This window comes from Myotis lucifugus, unplaced genomic scaffold (assembly GCF_000147115.1).
Source record: "Myotis lucifugus unplaced genomic scaffold, Myoluc2.0 scaffold_40, whole genome shotgun sequence".
NCBI lineage: Eukaryota > Metazoa > Chordata > Mammalia > Chiroptera > Vespertilionidae > Myotis > Myotis lucifugus.
Genome location: NW_005871088.1, coordinates 2,931,027 through 2,949,129, shown reverse-complemented (window position 1 = coordinate 2,949,129; position 18,103 = coordinate 2,931,027). Strand labels below are relative to the sequence as shown.

The 18,103-nt window shown below is 41.0% G+C and overlaps 1 pseudogene; it reads left to right on the top strand.

Annotated features, from left to right (window-relative positions):
* The first annotated feature begins 12,707 nt into the window (after positions 1 to 12,707).
* On the top strand, positions 12,708 to 13,342 carry LOC111825781 (annotated as a pseudogene).
* Positions 13,343 to 18,103: the final 4,761 nt, after the last annotated feature.

Genomic DNA, 18,103 nt, shown 5'->3' with positions numbered 1-18,103 from the left:
ATCTGTTCTGAAGCATACCCTCCTTATCTGGATGACACCTGACTCATACCGTAATCCACTTAACTTCAATGTTCCAGAACATATTCAAGAAAAACCAATGAATAGAAAAACAATACTTTCCAATATCCACCTTTCAAAATCAATTATCTCCCAATAATGAAAATGGATATTTCACAATTCATGCACCAAGACACGTGTGCTTCCCTTTCAGAAGTGCCTCAGAGGCAATGGTCAATAGCTTGGTACTCTCTGTTCTGTATACAGACCCCACAAGCAGGCCCAGCCTCCCAGGCTATGGGACCAATCCAAAAACCAAGGACAGTCAGCTTGGGAAGAACTCCAAAACTTATACTGGAGGCTACAAGGCAGGGCCCCAAAAGTCAGGTGAGGGTATGGTAGAAAGGTAAGCTAATTACACACACACACACACACACACACACACACACACACACATTGACCCTTAACTTTGGCTTGGTTACTGTTACATACTAGTGGCTCTCTCAGTCAGCAGATTATTCATTAAGTAATCCAACACCCTGTTTATTGATGGTGCTTCCAGGACTGGGCTCTCTATTCTGATCTACCCAATCACTAAGGAAGGCTTTGGTTAATTAGCTAGAAAAGAACTATCTGTTCCATGGGTTTAAATATGAGAGGAAGCTTCAAGAAATTGGATGCTTGTAGAATGGAGTGAAGGGTAATCTGGAGCCAGAGACATACTATATATATGAAGAGCAGATCTCAATGCAAGTTCAGTGAAGAACTAATTAATGAGCTCACCACATCTGGCAGCTGCCATAACCTAAATCTGCTCTAGGGTGCAAGGTGAAATGTTTTGGTCTACCCACTGTCCTCCAGCATGCAACCCAAAGAAAAAGGCCTAGGTGGTTGGGTGTCCTCATAAGCATTTCTAGACAAGAAGATTGGGGACAAGTCACTAAAGTTAGAATCAAATTCTTCGATTTGTGTCTGTATTATTTTCTCTAAGTTTTATATTAGCATCCTTCTCTAAAAAATGCCAAGCTTCCCTCAAATGAACATCAGTTAGAATGGAGAGTGAGATAAATTAGTCCATTGCATCATTCCTCAATCAAAGTCCAGTGGCCTTCTAATCAGACATCAGAAAATTCAGGCTTGACTATCCTAGAGGGTCAGAGACTTAGACCCATGAAGTAGAACAGGGCAAGTGGCATGCAGCAAGGTGGGAAAGTAGATGCGAGTCAGTTTGGAGAGAGCCCCGTGAGCCAAGTTAAGAAAATTATATGTCATTCTCTAGGCCAGTGGTTCTCAACCTTGGCTGCACATTAGAATCACCTGGGAATCTTTTTAAAATCCTGATTTCTGGGCCTCATCTTCTGGAAATTCTGTTTCTTTGTTACTAATGTTGTGGCCCCACCCTATAACAAAGAAACAGAATTTCCGGAGGATGAGGCCCAGAAATCAGGCTCTAGGCAGTGGGGAGCCTTCAAAAGTTATCCTTGGAAAGTAACTCATAAGGTACACCTGGGGCCAAGGATGAAGAAGAGCAGTCCAGTGTGAAGGCCACTGCAGCAGGCCAGCCATGAACGTTTTATTAAAGAGTGTCAAGACTGCTTATTCAAATAAACCCCCATTGTCCTTGGAGAATTCTCTGTAAATCCACTTGGGAAGTGACACTGGAGTGTAAAATTGAAACTTAGGAAAAGAATTCACCTATTTGGACTGACAACTACACATCTTAGGATTTTTCACCTAAACATACAGGAAATATCAGACCAAGATACTGGTGAATCATTTGCTTTTATAGGATATTAATTACTGGGGAACACAAAACAAGAATGAGATTGCTATAGTAAAATGTTAATAGTGTAACAGTCCACTGGCCTCATTCCCCACTCCGCCATACAGCTCTTAAGGAATTCCAGAGCCTATTATCAGCACGGTTTAAAGGCTAATGAAGAAACAATCTTTTTTGTAAAGTAACAAAGAACAGAGTTTGAAAGCAGATTCAGGAAAACACAAGAGGAAAAAGTTGGTTCAGTGAAAGGCACACTTTCCTATGAACATGCAGGGTTTTTCTTTTTACTTTTTTTTTCTTTTCTTCTTCTTTTTTTAAATACTATAGGTTGCTTCGCAACCTTTAGAGCCTGTGCTTTCTCAATGCCTGTTCTGTGGCCAGCACTTTGTTAAATGCACCATGTGTGGTTAACTGGGGGCAATTTAGTATCAAAAAATTTTAAGAAAAATAAAACGCAAAGCAAGAGAGTTCAGGGCAATTTTACTGTATGCTTTCTAGACTTCTGAATGAATGCTGAGGTTACTCTTGAATGGAACATGATGCACTTGTTTAAATCCTCCTGAGAGAAGTGACTGTAGAGAGTGTTCAAGGCAATTGCTTTATGGAGGAAAAGAGGAGAGAAATCCAAATCCAGACAGCCCTCCCAAAATGTGATGTTCATGGCATTGAAAAATGGGTATTTCATAGGGTGACAAAGTGATGCCAGTTAAGCAAATGGCAGGAAGAGAAAATTTGGAATCCTGCCACTGATGCTTATAAAATCTTGCGGCTTTGAGCAAGTCACTTTATGCTTCAAAACTGATTTTCCCATGTGCAAAAATTAGATAATAATCTCTTCCTTGTCTACAGTGCAGAATGATTGGTAGGCTCCAAAGATACAATGTAGGGAAACATGCCCTGTTTATGCTAAGGTTTTAATAAATATGAGTATTATATTTTTTATCCCTACTAAACTGTAAGTAGCTTGCATTATATTCAGTTTTTTAAAATTGTGAGCACTGATAGTGTGTCTGACATTTATTTAGTGATTTAATATTTAATTAGCTCCCTGCACTTCACAAGTACAACATTGAATAGGAGAGAAATGATAATGCTTTGTTTATATATTATATCTTAAGCACTTCATAACTGCTTGTTAAATGAGAGAATGGAAGATGCTATTTTCTCTTTAGAACCATTAACCTGGAGATATGAAACTTTTGGAAGCCCTGTTACCCTCCTCATTACCTCCTCTCATACTCTAACAGCTCTGGCCCCTCTCTTGGTCTTCTTCTACATTCCAAAATGTCCATAATCTTGAGTGACGTTGTCATCTGTGAAAATGATCCAACCAGCACCCTGACCTCAGTTTCCTGACCTCCTTATCTCCAGCCCCTCATCTGGAAGTTATCATCACTCACATCTACTCCACCTTTGAAATCAAACTCATGAGGCTTACTACCTGACTTCTTCAATTTCTAGCTTGCTAATTCATTTATTTCCAGTATATCAGTTATTCAACTCTCTCAGTACTTCCAACCAGACACTTCAGTTTTCTTATTCATTGGGTCTCTCCTCTTGTCTTCACTTTCCCCTTCCCCAACTTAGCTCCTCAAATGTTCCATCACTTTATCCAATACTATTCTTAGTCCATGGCATGCAGTGCCCTACTCTGGCTCCATGCATCAGGAAGCTCCAGGCTTTGCAGCACCTTTATGATATTTTATGTTTCCCCCTAGTGCCTGGGACCAGCCAGAGACAGCAATTCTTTTTAGGCAGAATGCCCCGAGCCTGAACGAGGGCTCTCATGGGTTTTAATTCTTATTTCTTCTCTCTGACCCTATATCCTCAGATGGGGATAACAAGATGCCACAAGGAACCCCAGGTATCATTCCTATAGATTTTCCCAAGGTCCCATGGCTAGGCTTTGGTTATAAGTGTGAGTCCTAGTGAGAAGATACCTACACTGACTGGCATTTCTTTCACTGCATTGGGCAAGATTAAGAAGCCATAATGATGCTGATATGCTGATTTTATGTGATATTCACGATGGACACAGGATGAGTTCAGGGCTCTGGGCTCTTGATGGTCCACTACTGACCCTTGGGTTTGTACCATGTGTGCACAGTCAGACCTTGGTGACACATCCTATCTACAACATTCAATGGTGAGGAAAAGTGGTGGAAGGTATCATTTATCCTGTGTACCTCCTCTCTCCCAGCCAACACTGCTGGCACCCAGAGCATCACTACACCCTTTCTGCAAGCTTCATGCCATTTGTCAAGCTGTTTTATGGGGGTGACCATGCCTATCTCTTCTGAGGGCTTTTGAGACCATTACTCTGCATGACCAATGGAACTTTGCAGTTAATATCATTTCTTACCTTCAATCAATATGGCTACGTGCTCTCCTAGGTTGGTCTTGAGCCTGCCAGAAGATGGACAGACTTTTTTTTTTACATGAATGGAACAACTCATCTTCACGATTTGCCAATGGGCCCCTTGCCTATTCTCCCTTCTTGTGGCAGTACATGGAATGCAGGGGTATAGTCAACATAAAAAGAGATCCCATTCTGCCTGGTCAGCATGGCTCAGTGGTGAATGTCAACCTATGAACTAGGAGGTCACTGTTCAATTCCTGATCAGGGCACATGTCAGGGTTGTGGGATCAGTCCCCAGTAGGGGGCATGCAAAAGGCAGCTGATCAATGATTCTCATCATTGATGTTTCTCTCTCTCTCTCTCTCTCTCTCTCTCTCTCTCTCAATCTCTCTCCCTCCCACCCTCCCTCCCTCCCTCCATCCTCTTCCTCTCTGAAATCAATAAAAATAGATATATTTTTAAAAAGAGATCCCATTCTAAGAATGCAGTGATTACATCCTAGGGAGCACAAAAGAGGACATTGTTGAAAGATGTGCTGTTCTACATTTATGCTATAAAATGCCAAACAGTAACTTTAATATAACCAGGAAAAAAAACACTTATCATTTACATCTTCTTACATAATCTGGGAAAGGTTTGCATTTGTAGTCATCATCAACAAATCAGAGTAACAGTGTCTGAGAGTCAATTGGAAGCTGATGTCCCTCTGTGGCCCAATAGATAATGGGAGCATCATGAATAATTGTGTAGCCAGCATTAAGTTAATAGTATAAGGGACACGCAGAGCCAACGTCTAGATTGTTCCAATATCAGCAGGTTCTGAAGATCCATGGCATGTGAGTAATAATAAAAGCAATACTTTCTTTCCTTTCTATGAGAGATATGAAATTATCCATGCGTGCTGTAGTGTCCCAGTGGAGGGAAAGGAGGCCAAACCCACTCAGACCAGCCTTCTGGAGAGATCCCAAGGTTCCCAACTCCTGAGCTAGTAGTTTTCACTATCTCTATGTCATTTCTTTTGGCAACTGCTCTTCTTCTCTATTTACTCTGGCTTTCACTCCCCAATGGTATATTTTATAAAACTTTCTTACTTGTCACTTATTTCCTCTTCCTCCTTCCTCCTTCACACTACCCACATCATATCTTCAATAGATTCTCCTTAACAATGTTATTTGTCTTCTGCACTGTTACTCTCTCTTTCCCTGGAATATTTTCTTCTTAACAAAGAAGCTTGGTATCTTTAGTAGTAGTGATTGGCAAAGTCAGCAAAAAGTCTTAAAGTTGATAGTATATGTAAAGGGGGGTGAGCAGGCTCTATATTCACTATTTGTATTTAGTATGCCAGTCTGGGAAAAATACTATAGGTCTTTTGGAAGTAGGCTAAGATGCTACTTAATTTTTCTAGTATGCTTTTCCTTCAAAGATATTGAAATCCTCATTTGTACTCATTCAAGAAATCAGTATGTTGGAAATTTAATGCCAAATATTTGAAAGACTGATTTAAATCCTCTGGAAATACATCTGAGTAAATTTCAGGTTGTGATTTAAATGTGAAAAATAAAACCATAAATATGTAGAACATAAAGGTAAATATTTTTATGCTCTTGCAGTGCAGAAGGCACCTTTTTTTCTAGTATTACTTTAAAGACAGGTACCATAAAGTAAAACATTGACAGATTTCATATAAATCTACAGCTTTTGCACAGCACACAAAACAACAAATTGTGAAAAAATTGCAACATGCACAACAAAAAGTTAATAGTCTTAATATTTTAAAACTCTTAAAAATCTGTAAGAAAATATAAACAATTCAACAAAACAACAAGCAAAGATCATGAATGGAAATGTCATCAAAAGTTAATAAAGTTTTAAAAGGTTTTTCAATAAAACTACTAATCAGAGAAATGTATTGTTGGTTTGAGTATAGATCAGTGCAAACTTTCTGCAGGCCAATCTGGAGAAGTGTGTGAATCAGACAAACATGGGGTGGGCAAAAGTATGTGAAACACTGAATTTATTTTTGTATTATTTATTTATTTATGTAATAATTTACTTATTTATTATTGTGTTATTTCTTATTATTAATAACCAACTTTTGCCCACCCCTGTATGTAAAACATCTTGTTTACAAAACACAACATATCAGAAAAAAAATTGAATGTCTACTAATGGGATTTAGTTAATTAAGCTATTGGTGTACCAAGACAAAGGACTATTATAGATGTGTTAAAAATTATAATGTAAATATTTTATACTGACATGTCTTGAGCATATTATTAAGTGAGAAAATTAGCTTACAAAAACAATATAAATAAAATAACCTTCATTATGAAAAAAGCTGTTTTACATATGTTAAAATCCTCCACCTAGCTCAAATTTTAGTTATAGTATCTCTAGTGTGAGATTATATGTGATTTTCATGCCTCTCTTTATATTTTTGAATTGTCTGAAAATTTTTGATGATAATATTTATCTATTTTATTTAAATAAATAAACTACCTTATAGTGCGGATATTTGTCAGGCACTGTTCTGAAAATTTTACACATATTAACTCATTTTCTCCAAACATAAAAATGTAGTAAAGTATTTACATGTGGTGGGTAAAGTAGAGGGGAAGCATCTCAGAAGTGTGGGGATGCTGGATAATGAGATTCTTACAGAAGAAATCCACCATGTTTTGACTCAAAGCTGTCTCCTTTTAATGAAACAACAAGGTCAGCAGGTCATGGGAGACCCATTCCTTTGCCTTTCTCTGATTCCTTTCAATGATGGGACAACTAATTAGCCATTAAGGATTAGCCAAAGAGGGCTTAAGCAGAGGAGCATGCTGGAGACAGGGGGGTGGACAGGTGGGGGGTGGGCTTTCAGTGTCATAGGCCCAGCGTTGATTCTGGGCTCCACTACTTAGGAGCTGTGTGATTTAGGGAAAATTGCTTCATTTTTCAGAATATCAGTTTCCTCATCTGTAAGCATTTTTATATCATAAGATTATTTCTCTCCTAAATTTGAGCTCTCTCACTTTTCCCTCTTCTTTAAAGAGCTAGGAAGGCTGGCCTCCATCCTTCCCAGAACATCCCAATGTCCTCTGATTTGGGCCACCTGGGCCCCAGAAAGTTTTATATTTGTTTGGTGGCTAAGCTGTGAAGGCAACCTTTGATTATCTGCTGGAGTCTGTAATTACTGATCCTTGGTTTTGGAGTTCTAAATGTTTTACATTTTCAAATGTGTTTGTTGTCCTTCCTGTTAAAATGGTCCTGGAAGCACCATCAGTAAACAGGGTGTTGGATTACTTCATGAATAATCTGCTTGATACATTTATTCTCTGGCCAGAAATGCCTCTGAGGATGGATTCCTTCTGCAAATTATCAGCAAACTCCAAAATTTTCTCAGTCCTCACAATCTCAGCTTTGAAATGTCCAAAAACGTCTCCTCCCAAACTCCCCCACCCCAGTTTTAATTTCTACCCCTCTCTCCACCTTATTATCTCATACTTTTGAATATAATACCAAAATTTGGAGCATGATTGGCAGAGCTTAGGGCCATGGGTTTGGTCCAGCCCTATCTCAAGACTGTCATATATAGGAGGACTCTTAAAGAGCACTTCCTTCATTATACAGAGGGCAAGACTGAGGTCCAGAAAGAAGCAGGGTCTTAACAAAAGTCTTTTGAGTTAATAGTTGAAACAGGACTGGTTCTAACGACAGCACAGAATAATTTTATCAGTGTCAGCTTAGCCCAACTCTACTTGTTCATTTATTCAACAAATATTTATTGCATGCCTACTTTGATTCCACTACTAGGGATACAGCAGTGTCCAAGATAGACAGGGTTCCTGTTTCCACAGAGCTCATAATATAGTAGGAATGAGACTTGAGTCCCCAGATAGTTACAAGTGGTGGTGCATCATGGTAGGTAGAGACATGGGCTCTAGAGCTGCTCTGGTCCATGTTCTGATCATCCTCTGCCACTTAATAGCTGTGTGAATTGGAGCAATTTCTTTAACTTTTCTGTATCTTGGTTTTATTATCTCTAAAATGGAGATATTAATAGGGTTTTGTAGATAAATATCTTAAAGCAATGTCTGCCATACAGTAAATGCTAAAAAGTGTTAACTATACAGTATCATCACTATGAAACCAAATAGAGAAATTTGCTAAGAAGGAGAAGTCCATTTTAAGTACCCAAAGTGGGTGTTCAGCATCTTAACTAGAACCATCAAAAGGTAGTGGAAAACCAGGGATTAGCAGAAACAGGTTCCATTCAAGCCCCTTCTTAATGGTCTATAGAAATTTGGAAAGGGATCCAGCACTGGCTTCAAATCCCAGGTGACTTGGTCAAATGCTTTCACCTTTCAGGCTGCAGTTGCCATAACTATGGTGGAAGGAAGTACATCTAGGTGACCTCTGTCATTGCTGTCAGCTGAATGAGGGAGAATTATCACAGCCGTGTTAAAAGACCATGGGAGAAGTCACTAAGCAGATTTACTGTTTAATTTGCTCAGAAGCCATTCTTGTTCTTTCTTATTCAATGAGTTATCTTTTATATAACGTGGTGCTTTTCAAAAGATGCTTATGAAAGACTCTAGTAAGGCATAGTGTTCATGACTTTCAACAATTACGTTTTATAATTTCTTTACCTCTAGACCACCTTTGCAACTGGTCTCACGAAGACAATTTGGATCAATAAATAACTCCCTTGTTTGAATCATCCTGGCATTGTTTTTCTGTTCAATGAGCATTTTAGAATGCTTATCACACTCTCCCTTGAAATCCAGTTTTGTTCTTATGCAGCTTACCTTGGAGACTAAGAACACCTTGAGAGTAAGAACACAGCTTTTTCCCTGTGAACCCCTCAAAGTGCTTACCACAGAGCCTTGAAAAGACAAAGACCCAAATAATTGTTTATGATAAGTTCTATATGGCAATGATTCTTGAAGTGTGGATGTTGACCACCAGCATTAGAGTCATCTGAGGGAAACTGATTTGAAAATGTAGATCCAAGGCTTCCTCCCTTCCTATATGAATAAGAATCTTGGAAGCGGAGAAGCAGTAGTCTGCATTTTTAACAGGTACTCTAAATAATTTGAATGCATCTTACAGTCTGAAGACCACTGGGCTAGACTTTCTAAGTATTTAGTTGAAGGCTCAGTGGGACAGCAATTCATTTTCTCAATTGTCAGCTAGAGAACTTATCTAAATGAGTTGTAAGGTCCTGTTCAGCACTAATATGTTCTAATTCCAAGAATAAAATTTTGGAAAATCTTTTTGTCTTTCCAACTTCAACAAATTACCTCCATGTACATCTCTGTTGAGTTGAGTTCTTAAAGCAAACTATGGTATTAGATCCCTTCCAAGTGGCTTCACTGAGTTATTTGGGTAATTCTGGATTTGGGAAGAAGTCCAATAAATCATCAGCAAAATTCCACATGCCATCAGGGAATGAATAACTTTTTTTCTTCCTTCCTGGCCCAGGTTTTTGGAAATGACTCTTTCCTTTTCGTATGTGTCCAGAAGGAATGCATTTGGATGGAGCGTTGCCAGGTCCAGGCCCACTCATTACCACTCCCTCCCTGGGCTTCCTGACCTTACACTGCTTCCTCCTCCCCTCTTTGTCAAGGTAAATGTTCCCACCTGACTCAAGTTCTGATGGTGGTTCTCCCCTGGGCCATGTAGCCTCCCATGGCTTCTCATCAAACAAAAAGTCCAAGGTCCACATTAATGAGCATTACATTGAAGGCTACTAGTGACTTGGCCCTGCCATCCCTATCCCTAATGTCATTCCCTTTCCACAAGCACCCTATGCTCTACTTCAGTGTTTCTCAAAGTGTGGTCCCCAGGCTACTATCTTCAGTCACTTGAAAGTGTTTCTGCACCATGGAATTCTCACTATCATAGTTCCAAAAATCTGCAAGTCCTAGATACTCCAAAACTCTCTCTGTTGCTAGACACTACCGTGTAGCTGTCCCCAAAGTCCCCATCATCTTTACACAAACTCTGGGAAGTCTTATTTCAGTTATACTTTCCTGACACCTTCTGTGAAGCCAGTGGGTGGTCAATGGAACAGAGCTATCAGAGCTCAATATCCTATTCCAAACAGTCCAATATTCTAATGACAAGCCTGATATTCAAATCTAAAGCACAGACCTTATGGGAGAGCCTAGAGTCAGAAGCCAGGCTGAAACAGGATTGGAAGAGAGACATGTTGTGAAGCAAGTCGCCAGCATTTACAATAAACAGTGCTGAGTTACACTTGAACCACTGTTATTGATTATGAGGTGCATAACTCTGAACAAATCATTCCTCCAACTGAACACCTTTCACTGGCTTCCTTTCATTCTCATCTCCTCTCTCTCTCTCTCTCTCTCTCTCTCTCTCTCTCTCTCTCTCTCTCTCTCATATGAACAATTGTCTGACCTCACTGGGCTAGTGCAGTTCCCACACATACTAATGTCTTTCAATTCTCCAAATCTTTTCAGTGCTCTATCCCCTGCTTGTTGCTTCCTTTTGTCTGTCTCCTTTTCTGCTCTAAGAACTCTCTTTTGTGAATCTTTCCCTGACTCTCTCTATGGAATGAATGTTCTTTTCTGTGGGCCCATGGAATTCTTCCCCCTCCTCCAATGGGTTTGGTGGAAGGATTTTTCTCTATCTCTCTTCCCTCACAGACACCTTAAAGGCAGCCTGACCCCCAGGACCCTGAACTCTGTCAGTATTCTCTGAAGCATTCACTGAGCCCAGAGGGGCCACTCAAGAGACACCTGCTGAAATACAATATATGCATGAAATAAAGCATAGGTGAGATGAGTTGAGATGAGACTAAAGCAGATCAGATTATACCAGACCAGGTAAAATTGTGATCTTTCTGGAAGGTTAGGAGAACAGAAAATAAGGCCCTCAGCCTCCTTCTTAGGTTGGTGTGTGCCACCTCAAAAATGTTATCTCTGCTTATTGCCCTATCTGTGAGAGTGACTCAACCAACATTGTGATCCCTTCCACATCAAGATTGAAATCCCAAGTGGGCCTCAGGTTAGCTTGATAATCTGAAAATATGCATGAAGTCCAGGAATAAATTTTAAAAAGGCTTTACCATAGCTGGAGGAGTTGTCACAATGTTCATATACTTGAGTGCCTACATTTTACTCATAGATTCAGATTCTTTGGACTCTTAGTTTAGACTGGTTCTAAAAAGCTAACAATACTTACTATGGAGTCATTGTTGGCTCCTTACTCTCCCCTCCCCTAAATATAGATTACCCCTAATATTCTTTTCTTGACACTCTTCTTCTCTCTCTCTCTTTATACTCTTTCTCTTCCTCTTCTTTAAAAAATGAGGTTGAGGTTTGTCATTTTTAAAAAATATATATATTTTTTATTGATTTCAGAGAGGAAAGAGAGGAAGAGAATGATAGAAACATCAATGAGGGGAGAGAAACATTGATTGGCTGACTCCTGCATGATTCCTCGTCAGGGCACATGCCCAGGTTGTGGGCTCAGCCACTGAGCCACACTGGCCAGGCCATTCATTGCATTTTACTCAGGAAAATCCTTTTGCCTTCTAAGGTAAGTTAATTGAGGTGTGGAAATGTGCTTTATTCTTCCGTGTATCTCTTCAGAGCAGGTATTGGCACCGTTTTGGCTCTGTTGATTCTCTCCTGGCTCCTGGTGAGTCTACCTAAGGAAGCTCCAAGTGTGAAAATGACTCAAAATGAGCTTTTTCTAAACATTCAAAATTATTTTGTATTAGTTTCAGGAGTACAGCACCACAGTTAGACAATCACATACTTTACAAAAGTGTTCCCCCTAATATGTCCAGTACCCACCTGGCACCATACATAGTTATTATAATATTAATGACTACTATTGTACTTTACATACCTGCGTTGTACTTTACATCCCTGTGACTACTTTGTAACCACAAATTTGTACTTCTTAATTCTTTCACATCTTTCACCCAGTCCCTTGACTCCCCACTCTTCTGGCAACTGTCAGTCTGTTCTTATCCATGAGTCAGTTTCAATTTTTTTGTTTGTTTATTTTGTTCTTTATATTCCACATATAAGTGAAATCATATGGTATTTGTCTTTCTCTAAGTTATTTCACTTTCATGCTGTCCTAAATGGTCAGATTTAATTCTTTTTTATGGACAAGTAATATTCCATACATCCAAGGATTGTTACTTAATCATAAAAATGAAATACTTTATTAGCTCTCAGTTTCAACAGGATATTTTATTATGTAGGAAGTTGTTGTTAAGATAGCCAAGACATGGAAACAATCCAAGTGCCCATTAATAAACAAGTGGATAAAAAAGTTGTGATACATATATACAATGGAATATTACTTGGACATAAAAAAGAATGAAACCTTACTATTTGCAACAGCATGGATGAACCTTGATGGTATTATGCTAAGTGAAATAAAGATGTGGAGAAAAGAGAACCCTCATGCACTGTTGGTGGAAATGCAGTTAAGTGTAGTCACTATGGAAAGCAATATGGAGATACCTCAAAACATTAAAAAATTGGGCTGTTTTTCCTCTTCTCCAGGTAGTAATCTCACCTGTGGTTCCAGAACATGCAGCTCAAACCCATGGAAATTAACCCTGAGATGCTAAGTCCTGGCCTGGCTGAAGGTCGACAACCAGTGGTGCTTTATGGAATTGCTGGGCCTGGAGGAGGAGGCTTGGAGCTTGGAAATAGCACCAGCCTGCTTGCTGCTGCTACTGTTTCCACTCATTGACCAGCTTGAGAACTTCTGGGGGAAACATATTGAAGAACTGAAGGGACAAGAAGTAAGTCCTAAAGTGTACTTTATGAAGCGGACCATTGAGAACTCCTGTGGTACCATCCAACTTATACACACAGTAGCCACTAATTAAGACAAACTGGACTTTGTTTTTATGCCAATCATTCTCTATTTTCTTCAGGCCATTCAGGCAGCCCATGACTCCGTGGCGCAGGAATGCCAGTGTCAGGTAGATGACAAAGTGAAATTTCATTCTATTCTGTTTAACAACATTGATGGTCACCTCTATGAACTTGATGGACGGATGCCTTTTCTGGTGAACCATAGTACCAGTGAAAAAAACCATAGCACCAGTGAAGTGAACTTGCTGCTGCAGGATGCCGCCAAGGTCTGCAGAGAATTTACTAAGCATGAGCAAGGGAGAAGTCAGCTTTTCTGCGGTGGCCTTCTGCAAGGCCACTTAGTGCCCTGTGGGAAGGGACTAAGCTCTTTCCCCCTCTTCCCTTCACCATCAAAATACATCCCTACCAACATAGTCTTAAAATGCTTTGGTACTCATAGAAAACAGCTGTTCTCCTTTGGTTCTATAGCTATACTCCCCCTTAACCACACCCAAGCACTAGCAGAGCTCAGCTGTCTTTTGAGCAGTTTGGTGTTAGCTTCAGATGGCAAAGCATTTCCCCCATTGTATGCATCATACCTCAATAGCTAATGCTTTAAATGGCTACTTTGGTTTGTAAGTTAAGGCCTTGGATGTGGTTTAAATTGTTTGTCATTATAAGGAATAAAACTTTTCTGCTGATAAAAGAAGTTAAACCTGTCTTATGATCCAGTTATTCCACTTCTGAAAATATATGCAATGAAACCCAAAACACTAATTCGAAAGAATATATGCACCCTTATTTTTATTCCAGTGTTATATACAACAAGAGGCCTGGTGCACAAAATTCATGCATGGGTGGGGTCCCTAGGCCTGGCTGGTGATCAGGGCCGATCAGGGCCAGGCTGATAAGGGTTGGGCTGGAGAGGAGGTGATGTTCGCCAGTCCAGGTGTGAAAGGAACGGATGCCGGATGCCGCCGTCACCATCATTGGCACCCCACCACTGTGGGGTTCCCCACTCCCCTCCCTGCCTCCTTCTCTTGCTGCTGCACTGCCACCGTGGTGGGCGGGCAGCAGGCCAATTGAGGCCTGCCAGCCAGGGGGAGGGACGGGGCATGGGAGGTTGGCTGCTGGCTCCGAGGAGAGAGCCAGCCCTCGGCCCCCCTGGGAAAGAGGCCGTGTCCACCTCCACCCACCCCCAATTCCCTCTTCCAGCCCGGGTGCTGGGGAGAGGGACTGTGGGAGATTGACTAGTCAGGAGGAGGGACCACAGGAGGTTGGCCAGCTGGGGGAGGTTGGCTGTGGGAGTGCACTAACCACGAGGGGGCAGCTCCTGCATTGAGCCTCTGCCCCCTGGTGGTCAGTGTGCATCACAGTGACCGGTCATTCCAGTAGTTCCAGTCACTTAGGCTTTTATACATATAGATAGCCAAGATTTTGAAGCAGCCCAAGTGCCCATCTGTAAATGAATAACCAATGGACACAGACACAAGGTGGGTGAGGGCATGAGCCCGGGGGGGGGGGGGGAAGGGGCTGGCAATGGGGAGATAAGGACACATATGTAATACCTTAATCAATAAAGAAAGAAAAAAAATGCTATGGTACATTTTCACAGTGGAATACTATTCAGCTACAAAAAAGAAGGAAATCTTACCCTTTTGCCACAGCATGAATGGACCTGGAGAGTATTATGCTAAGTGAAATAAGCCAGTCAGACAAAGACAAGTACCATATGATTTCACTTATACAGTATGTGGAATCTAATGAACAACATAAAGAAACACAATAGAAACAGACTCATAGAAACAAAGGACAGGTTGACAGCTATTAGAGGGGAAGAGAGTTAGGGGCCTGGATGAAAAAGATGAAGGCATTAAGCAAAAAACAAACCAACAACAAAAGTCATAGACACAGATAACAGTATGGTGGTTACCAGAGGGAAAGGTGGTGTGGGAGGAGGTAGAAGAGGTATACAGGGATAAATGCTGACAGACAGAAGGAGACTTGACTTGGGGTGGTGAACACACAATATAGTATACAGATGATGTATTATAGAATTGTACACCTGAAACCTATATAATTTTATTAACTGATGTCACCCCAATAAATTCAATAAAAATGATAACAATGTGAAAATATTGTAAATTAGTGAAAATTATAATTTAAGATATCAATTTTGCACGCAAGTTGTATCTGCTCTAAAGATATTCGGGATGAACTTGGTTTCTAAGTCCTTGTGTAAAAGTATCACACTTAACATACCAGAAACCATGGGAGATTTCTTGGGTGAACCAGGAGGCATTCTGAATAGGTCATTTGGGGGCCTGTTTGAGGGGGAAAAAGTCCTTACCAAGTACCCATCAGTGATTCACAGAATGAAGTGATAATATGTAGCACATTTTTCCAGTGTTATTTTAGAACACATTGGTAATAAAGTTGGTAAATCTATTGAATACATAATCTTTTTAAAACTCACGTTATATTTTAAATTTTATTTTTGAGAATTGTTTCTTTTCTATCAGGAATACTTAACTATTTTTATAGTGTTAGATAATGGGAAATATAATATCTAATCTAATAAAAGAGAAACATGCAAATTGACCGCACTTCCGCTACACACCAAGCCACGCCCACCAGCTAATCAAAGAGACTATATGCAAATTAACCCAATCAAGACGGCGGCCGGCAGCCACGGAGCTGGAGCAAGCAGGAGCCTTGGTTCCCCCGGCAATAGAGGAAGCCAAGCTTCCCACCTGCCCTGGCCGACTGTGGCCTCCGCTCAAGGCAACAAAGTTTCAATTATAGAAGATAAATAAACCCCACATACCTGCTTCCAGCCAGCCTCCACTGGGAGCTTGGGTGGCTGGGAGCTGTGGCCAGCCTGAAAACAGCCATCAGCCACTCACCCAGACTGACCAGGCACCCCAGCAGGACCCCCCACCCTGAAGTGGGTGTGGCCAGCCTGCAAACAGCCCTCAGCCACTCACCCAGGCTGGCCAGGCACTCCAGCAGGGACCCCCACACTGAAGGAGGTGTGGCCAGTCTGAAAACGGCTCTCAGCCCCTCACTCAGGCTGGCCAGGCACCCCAGCGGAACCCCCACCCTGATCCAGGACACCTTTCAAGGCAAACCAGTCAGCCCCCACCCATGCCCAGGCCTCTATCCTATATAATAAAAGAGTAATATGCAAATTGACCCTAACAGCAGAACGATTGGGAATGACTGGTCACTATGACACACACTGACCACCAGGGGGCAGATGCTCAATGCAGGAGCTGCCCCCTGGTGGTCAGTGTGCTCCCACAAGGGGAGCTCTGCTCAGTCCACAAGCCAGGCTGACAGCTGCCAGTACAGCGTGGTGGGTGGGAGCTCTTCCCGCCTTCCTCAGCAGCGCTAAGGATGTTCGACTGCAGCTTAGGCCTGCTTCTCGCTCAAAATCTCCCAACGCGCGCGGTTTTAGACAAAAAAAAAAACAAAGATAGATAATAATAAATCCAATTCCCTATGACAGTGTTTAATTATTAAATTTTCATCCCTCAATGGGTCCCAGACTGTGAGAGGCCACAGGTTGGGCTGAGGGACCCCCCCCCCAAGTGCACAAATATTTGTGCACTGGGCCTCTAGTAAATATAATAAAATATAGTTCTATAAATACATTTCCCTTCACACACTTCTTATGACAATATCAGATATATCAATCAAATATTAATGGAATTGTTCTTGTGTGAAAAATGAACATTTAACTTTGGGCTTTTTTACATGACTCATGGATATTTGTTGCCAGTGGTTTTTGTTTATTTGTCAATACTCACCTAAGGATATTTTTCTATAATGTTTAAAAATATGTTTTTATTGATTTTACAGCAAGGAAGGGAGAGGGAGAGAGAGATAAAAACATCAATGATGACAGAGAATCATTGATCGGCTGCCTTCTGCAAGCTCCCTACTGGGGATGGAGCTTGCAACCCAGGCATGAGCCCTGACCAGGAATTGAATCATGACCTAATAGTTCATGGGTTGATGCTCAACCAGTGAGCCACACTGACTGGGCCATTTTATCCATTGGTGTTTTTTTATGAAAGGGAGGAGGAGAGAGAAAGAAAAAGAGGAACATCAATGTGTGAGAGACACATTGATTGGTTGCCTCCCAAAAGGAGCCCTGACCCGGGGCTGGGATGGAGGCTGCAATCGAGGTACATGCCCTTGATTGGAATCAAACCTGCAACCCTTCAGTCCAAGGGCCAATGCTCTAACCACTGAAAAAACTGGCTAAGGCCAGGAGATCATTCCTTTTGCTCAGCATTAACTCACTGGTAGCCCCAGGAAGCAGTCCCTTTGTTATTTCAGACATTTCTCAAGGAAAACAGATTAGAATCTTCATATATTTTCTCTCACAGCATCCTTAGGCTAGCCCTGAGGTGGATAGGGCAGAAATTGCCCTATTTTTTTTCACATGACGCATCTGAGGTTCAGAGAGATAAAATAATTTGGCCAAGACAAAACAGTAACTGGTGAAAGTCAAATTTGAAACTGGTTCTGATTTCCATATTTTCCTTGACAGTAGTGCATGCAATCAACCCATTTCCTGATTTGATGTGTTTCATTCTTGGTCTCAGTTACAAAATAGAGCAACAAATAAAATGAAATCAATGGAATTAGAACCTCTGTTAAGATAACTCATGTTGATTACATTTATAAACTGTCCAGATGCCTTCTTCCTACAACTTTTGGTTCAAAATTTAAAATTGGACATTTTCTTTCTAGGCCTTAATCTTAGAGGTGTAGTCATATTTTTTCTGGCTCTTAAGACTTTATCAATATCCAGAAAAATTATCAAAGCTCTGTAAATTCTATGGATCTACTTTTAATCTCATGTCACACTGGCAGCTGGCTGAGCCTTGGAGAGCTCTGGAATCCCAGAGCTGATCAGCAGGCCAGACTTGCACAAGTTCCTCTGTGTTTCATGGGGGCAGGGTGGGAAACTTAGCCATGTGAGATATAGAAGCCCTGGGAGAGCAGGGCAGCTGTCTTTGTAGCAACTTCAGCCTGTCCAGAGCCTCCAACTCAGCTCCTGTCCCATATCTGAGAAGTATGGCTGGGCAGAGTCATGGAAAACTCCAGAGG